Source organism: Myotis davidii, unplaced genomic scaffold (genome assembly GCF_000327345.1).
Source record: "Myotis davidii unplaced genomic scaffold, ASM32734v1 scaffold62, whole genome shotgun sequence".
Taxonomy (NCBI): Eukaryota; Metazoa; Chordata; class Mammalia; order Chiroptera; family Vespertilionidae; genus Myotis; species Myotis davidii.
In genome coordinates, this window is record NW_006295180.1 from 524,981 (window position 1) to 531,768 (window position 6,788).

Sequence of the window (6,788 nt, forward strand, 5' to 3'; positions counted from 1 at the left end):
TCCAGGCTTAACCATTTTTAAGTGTACAATTCAGTAGTGTTAAGTACTTTCACACTGTTGTGCATCCAATCCCCAAAACTTTTCATCCTGCAAAACTGAAAATCTACCTATTAAACAATAACTCCTCATTGTCTCCTTCCCGTTACCTCTGATAGTTGTCATTCTACTTTCTATGACTTTGATTAATACTCTAGGTTCCTCATATAAATGAACTTGTACAATATTTGTCTTTTTGTGATTGGCTTATTTCACTTAGCATAATGTTATCAAGATCTGTCCATGTTGTAGGGCTTATGTCAGAATTCCTTTTCAAGGCTGAATAATACTTAATTGTAAGTGTACAGTCATGTGCTGCATACGATGTTTCAGTCAATGACTGACAGCATATATAGTGGTCTCTTAAGATTATGATGGAGTTGAATTTCTTATAAGAAATGGAAGGATATGTAGTTCGGGAGGAATTTTTTTTTACTTGGACAGGAGCAGTATCTGTGGGGCTTGGCAATATATTTCCTCTCATTCACAACACCTCGATTTGAAATGCATAGATTATATCCCAATCAGTCAGCCTCTGACCTGTTTTAGCACAGAGGACCCTGTTCCCCCAGTGCTACATATTCAGAGGGCGCTACAGCCCTCCCACTTCTAGTGTGATAGTCTTCAGAGGACATTGTTGTAAATACTTTGTTGAGGACCTAAGATCTTGTACAAGGACCCACGTCCACAGGAGCTACCTTAACAAATAGAGGTAGACCTTGTTTTATTGTGCTTCACTTTATTGTACTTCAAAAATGTTGCATTTTTTTGCAAATTGAAGGCAAGGCCTTCCATTGGAGAAAAGATTATAACTGGCTTTATTGCGATGGTCTGAGGTATGCCAATATTGAGTACCACTGCCACTTTAGTAAAGCTTTCTGTGGTAGTGTTCCTGTATTTTGGAACTGTTTTCAGGCTGTAATGCTGTAAAGCAAATATAAGTTTAATTTCTTCTATCAGTTCAGTGCCAGAGAGCAAGCACTTTTTGTGCCAGATAGGGTCAATGGTAACAAAAACAAGTTTCCAAGTTCAAGATATTGAGTCCTTAGTTTTATGCCCTCTCCATGTTAAACACCCCCTTTTTCTTTTTCTGTTTTTTATGAATACCACATAGTCCCTTAATCTGACCACTGCTCCTACATGCAATAGCCAAAACCACATTGCCATGACAATCCCCTATGTTCCTTTATCTCTTCGTCTTGATTTCTTATTCCTATTGATCTCAGGCCACCTTTTACTCCCTCCTGATAGTCACTATTGTGGTGATCTGTGCTTTAAACCCAGCCAGTTTCCCCTCGATATTTCCAATCAGTCCAGCCTACATCTCTGATCATGGAGCAGCATTGACAGCTTTGATGTTCTATTTCTGACTCTTTTAGTAAGTAGATTTGTGTCAGTGCACTCTATCATATTTGTACAACAAAATCACCCAACAATGCATTTCTCAGAATATATCCCCATGTTAAGTGATTTTTGACTGTACATCATATTGTGCCTTTGCGTTCATCCACTAACGAACATTTGGGTTGCTTCCACGTTTTGGCTATTGTTAATAATGCTGCTATGAACATGGGCACACAAATATCTCCGCTAGACCTGCTTTTAGTTTTGGGGGTACATACTAGAAGTGAAATTGCTGTATCATATGGTAATTCTATTTTTAATTTTGTGAAGAACCATTACACTGTTTAACATAGTAGCTGCACTATTTTACATTCCCATCAACAGTGCATAGCAGTTCCCTTTTCTCTACATCCTCACCAAAACTTATTTTTGGGGAGGTTTTATTTGTTTGTTTGTTTGTTTTGTAAATATTGTAATTAGTGTGAATGGTGAGAGTGGACATCCGAGTCTTGCTCCTGATCTGAGAAGAAAAGCTTTTGACCTTTCACCATTGAATAGGATGTTAGCTATGGGCTTATCTTGTATGGCCATTATATTGTGATACATTCTTTTTGTACCTAATTTGTTAAGAGTTTTTATTATGAACAGATGTTGAATTTTGTAAAATGTTGTTGTTTTTTGTGTCTGTTGAGATGATAATATGATTTTTTCCCCTTTCATTTCATTAATGTGATGTATCACACTGATTATGGATATTGAACCATGCTTGCATCATATATATAAATCCCACTTGATGATGGAGAACAATCCTTTTGATGTGCTGCTGAGTTTGGTTTGCTAAGATTTTATTGAGAATTTTTACAACTATATTCATCAGGGATATTGGCCTATAATTTTCTTTTCTGATAGTGTCCTTTTTTGCCTTTGGTATCAGGGTAATGCTGGCTTTGTAAAATTAGTTTGAGTGTTCCTCCTTTTTGATATTTTTTGGAACAGAGTGAGAAGGACTTACATTAATTCTGTTTTAAATGTTTGGTAAAATTCACCAATGAAGCCATCTCTCCCTGGACTTTTCTTGATTGAGACATTTTGATTACTGATTCAACCTCCTTACTAGTAATTAGTCTGTTCAGCCTTTCTATTTCTTCTTGACTGAGTTGATAATTTGTATGGTTCTAAGATTTTTTTTCCATTGTTTCTAGGTTGTCCAGTTTGTTGGCACGTAGTTGTTCATACTAGCCTCTTATGATTCTTTGTATTTCTGGGGTGTCAGTTGAAATATCTTTTTCATTTATAATTTTGTTGATTTTAGTCCTCTCTTTTTTTCCTTGGTGAATCTAGTGAAAGTGTCAATTTTATCTTTTCAAAGAACCAACTAATAGTTTGGATAATTTTTTCTGTTTTTTTTTTTTAATTTATTTTATTTCTGCTCTGATCTTTATTATTTCCTTCCTTCTATTACCTTCAGCTCAGTTTGTTCTTTATTTGGGGTCTTTCTTCTCAATGTGGGTGTTTATTGCTATGAATTTCCCTCTTAGAACTGCTTTTGCTGCATATGTTTTGGTATGTTATGTCCCCATTTTTTTGTCTCAAGGTAAATTTTCTGTCTTTTAATTTCTTTTTGATGCATCATTGTTCAGGTGGTAGGTTTTTTATTACTGATCCATTCTCCTTACTTATTATGGGTCTGTTCATATTTTCTGTTTCTTTGGGATTCAGTCTTGGTAGGTTTTGCATTTCTAGGAATTCATTTCATCTAGGTCATCTAATTTTTTGACATACAATTATCGATAGTACTCTCTTATCCTTTTTTTTCTATAGAATTGATAATTGTCTCCCTTGTGTTTCTAATTTTATTTGAGTCTTCTATTTAATAAGTCTATCTAAAGGTTTAAATTTGTTCCTTTTTTTGAAGAACCAAATTTTTGTTTCATCGACTTTCTCTCTCATCTTTTAATTAGTTATTTATTTAAATTACTATAAACTCATGGATGTTTGTTTAATTCTTTGAATTAATAACCCAACATTACCATTATGTATTGTGTTGCTCAAATTCTCCCAGATTTAACCATTGGAAGCCCCTTCAAGTTGACTTCTGTATCCTTATGACATATCCCCATTATTTTTTGAGCTTTTCTTTTCAGACACCATACGATGTTCTAGGCTCATCTTTAAATAGTATTTTTTAATGTTTTAAAACATTAAAATTTTGAATTAATTTTTGCATTTTGAATATTTTTTTTGCTTTTCTTAGGTATGAAGATACATGGGCTGCACTTCACAGAAGAGCCAAGGAATGTGCGAGTGCTGGAGAGGTAAAGAATTATTGGTTATGCCCTGACTGGTTTGGCTCAGTGGATAGAGCGTCGGCCTGTGGTCCCAGGTTCGATTCCGGTCAAGGGCATTTACCTTGGTTGCGGGCACATCCCCAGTAGGAGGTGTGCAGGAGGCAGCTGATGGATGTTTCTCTCTCATCGATGTTTCTAACTCTCTATCCTTCTCCCTTCTTCTTTGTAAAAAATCAATAAATATATAGACAAAAAAGGATTATTGGTTAATCTTGTACTTGTGGGATATGCTAGTTTTTAAGAAATTAAATTTATATTAAAATGTTTTTCAGGATATCTGAAATTGAATTTAGCAATTATAAAACTCGATATAAAGCACATTTTCATAATATCTCAGTCAGGTAGTTTAATTAGGCTTACAGAGTTTGACTTTTATTCTCAAGTCACAAGTAAATACTTGTTTCATCAAGGTATTTGAGTCTAATGCCTTTGCATATGTAAATTACAGTGTGTAATTTCTTTTCACCCACTATTTATGAATTTATTATTTGGACAAAGCTTAACTTTGCCTCAAGCTACCTAAAATCACTAGTTTGCTCAGCAGATAAGTATAAAATTTCAGGGGTGTCAGCTTTAATTCACTTAGAAGATCAAACTATTCTTTCGCACTATGCATAGAGTATATAATGAATATATGTGACTTACAATTAAAATTACTTGGTGCATGTACTTAGAGCTTTAGCCAAGATCAAATAATCTGTGCTATTAATGCCAATCAAACTTACTTCTTTCTAAAGACACTTTTGTGATTCTGATGTTAAATTAATTTAGACTGACTTTCTTTACCATTTACCTACAGTAGTCAAACTGTAGTAGTTATATAGAACAGAATAGTACATATGAAATTTAGTCATTAGTGTTTCTTTGAGAAATTACTGAAAAGTGGGGGGCGGGTGGGTGGATTAGGATTTTGGCCATAAGGTAGATTAGGTACTTTGAAAGTCTTCTGGTTATAAAACACTTAAATGCTGGATAGATTAAAAGCATTTTTGAAATGCCTTAAGCTCACAAAAATTAAGGGAGATTCTGACATGCCAAAAACAAATGAAAAAGGAAATAAAATCAGAGTGTCTAAAAACAAAACAAAACCCTGGAAGCTGTGGTGAAATACTAAAAAAAAAGCTTTAGAGATAAATAGGAATAGGAGACTTACAGTGATTCTCAACCTGTGAATTGCAAACAATGAAAATACATCCTGCATATCAGATATTTACATTACGATTCATGACAGTAGCAAAATTACAGTTATGAAGTAGCAACGAAAATAATTTTATGGTTGGGGGTCACCACAACATGAGGAACTGTATTAAAGGGTCGCGGCATTAGGAAGGTTGAGAACCACTGGAGGAGGAACTGAACCTGACTCCTGCCTAAAGCTCTTAGATCTTTGAAGTGGCTACATCCCTCAGTGAAAGTTGTGCTAGGAAAAAAAGAAAAGCTTCCTGTTGGCAAAAGGAGACAACAGGGATGAAATCTGTCTTTATGACAACTTTGAATAAACGTAGTCTACTTTTTGGATTTCTTAACAGGGTCTTGACCTCACATGAGTGTGGGGCTCTAATGTATACGTCCTGCATGATCTTGGAACCACTACATTAATAAATGAAAGGGCCACAGGTGACTGTGCTTCTTGACACCCATCAGATACAAACACAAATTCTACATGGATGAAACTTTGTAAACCTAAAAAGTTCCTACAGGTTAATTTCTCACTACCACCTCCACAAAAAAATTAGCAAACACACTAATATATTACCAAAAGTTTGACAGTCATCAGAACCAGAGTAAGATTTAGACCTACAAAGAAGTTTTCTATCAACAGATGCCCAATAAAGGAATTTCTAAAGAATGTATTTCAGGATAAATTAAAATAATTTTGAAAGATAGGTCTGAGATTTAGGAAGGAATAAGGAGGAAGAAAATGGTAGACCAAAGATAAATCTAAACAGACAATAATTTATATCTATCTATATCTGTACCTATATCTATATCTATATCTATCTATACCTATATATCTATATCTATCTATCTATCTATCTATCTCTATATATCAGTTATCTATTTGGTGGGATTAAAAAGGATAGAACAAAAGTACTGGATAACAATAGAATGTAATCCAGAAAGCAGGTTATCAGAGTTAAAGGACCTAAAGTCCTTGTACTATTTATGTAGTATGTATTAATATTGACTAACCTCATATTTTAAAGTTAAATATGGAGGGCAGAATTTTAAGGTTAATTTGTGAAGAATAGAAATAGCATCATCTCTCACTTAACTTTAATCAATTTCTGAAAATCAGATGGTTTGTGCAAACACTAACCAGGAACCTATTTCTTATATTCTAAATTTGGAAAGTTGCAATATGTTACATGTCAACCCCAAACCCTCAACCAACTTTCTAAAGTATATTTAAAACAAGCAATATGTCTATGTCTATACATGGGTGGCTAGCAATCTGTTAAGATGTAAAATGCTTAAAACATAGTTTTCTGATTACAGAACTTTTGATATAGTTATTAACAAACAGTTGTTTGTGTGCAGTTGTGTGGCCTCTCAACACTAGCAACATGCAAGGCACGTGTCTCCTTTATGGATGTACTCCTCAAAACTGTCTTGTGATTATCATATTCTAACAATTGTATTTTAAATGTAATTTCAGAATCTTCTCATAATTGTTTTAAAATGTGTATCGTGCTTAAATATGAAGTTGTCCTATATAAATGTTAAGCAAATCTTTGTATTGATTGTTATATGTCTTGTGAATACTGAATGAAAAATAAAAGGCATTCTGCCTAGGACACATTCTGCAGTACTTGGCTATACTGACAGACAAATTCAGCAAAGCATAAGAAACAAAATATACCACGTTCATTCTAGGATTAAGAGGTTGGTTTGGGCCCAGCTGGTGTGGCTCATAGTTGAGTGTCGACCTATAAACCAGGAAGTCACAGTTCAACTCCTGGTCAGGGCATATGCTCAGGTTGCGGGCTTGATCCTCAGTGTGGAGTGTGCAGGAGGCAGCCAATCAATGATTCTTTCTCATCATTGATGTTTCTGTCT

At 34.5% G+C, this 6,788-nt stretch overlaps 1 protein-coding gene across 1 annotated transcript in view; it reads left to right on the top strand.

The window, feature by feature from the left end:
* The window catches only part of DTNBP1 (dystrobrevin binding protein 1), a 125,546-nt gene that overhangs the window by 6,180 nt on the left and 112,578 nt on the right, over positions 1-6,788 (top strand). Inside the window, exon 3 of the mRNA XM_015567804.1 lies at positions 3,635-3,695. The gene's annotated coding sequence lies outside the window, so the exon portion shown is untranslated. The remainder of the gene's footprint in view (positions 1-3,634; positions 3,696-6,788) is intronic.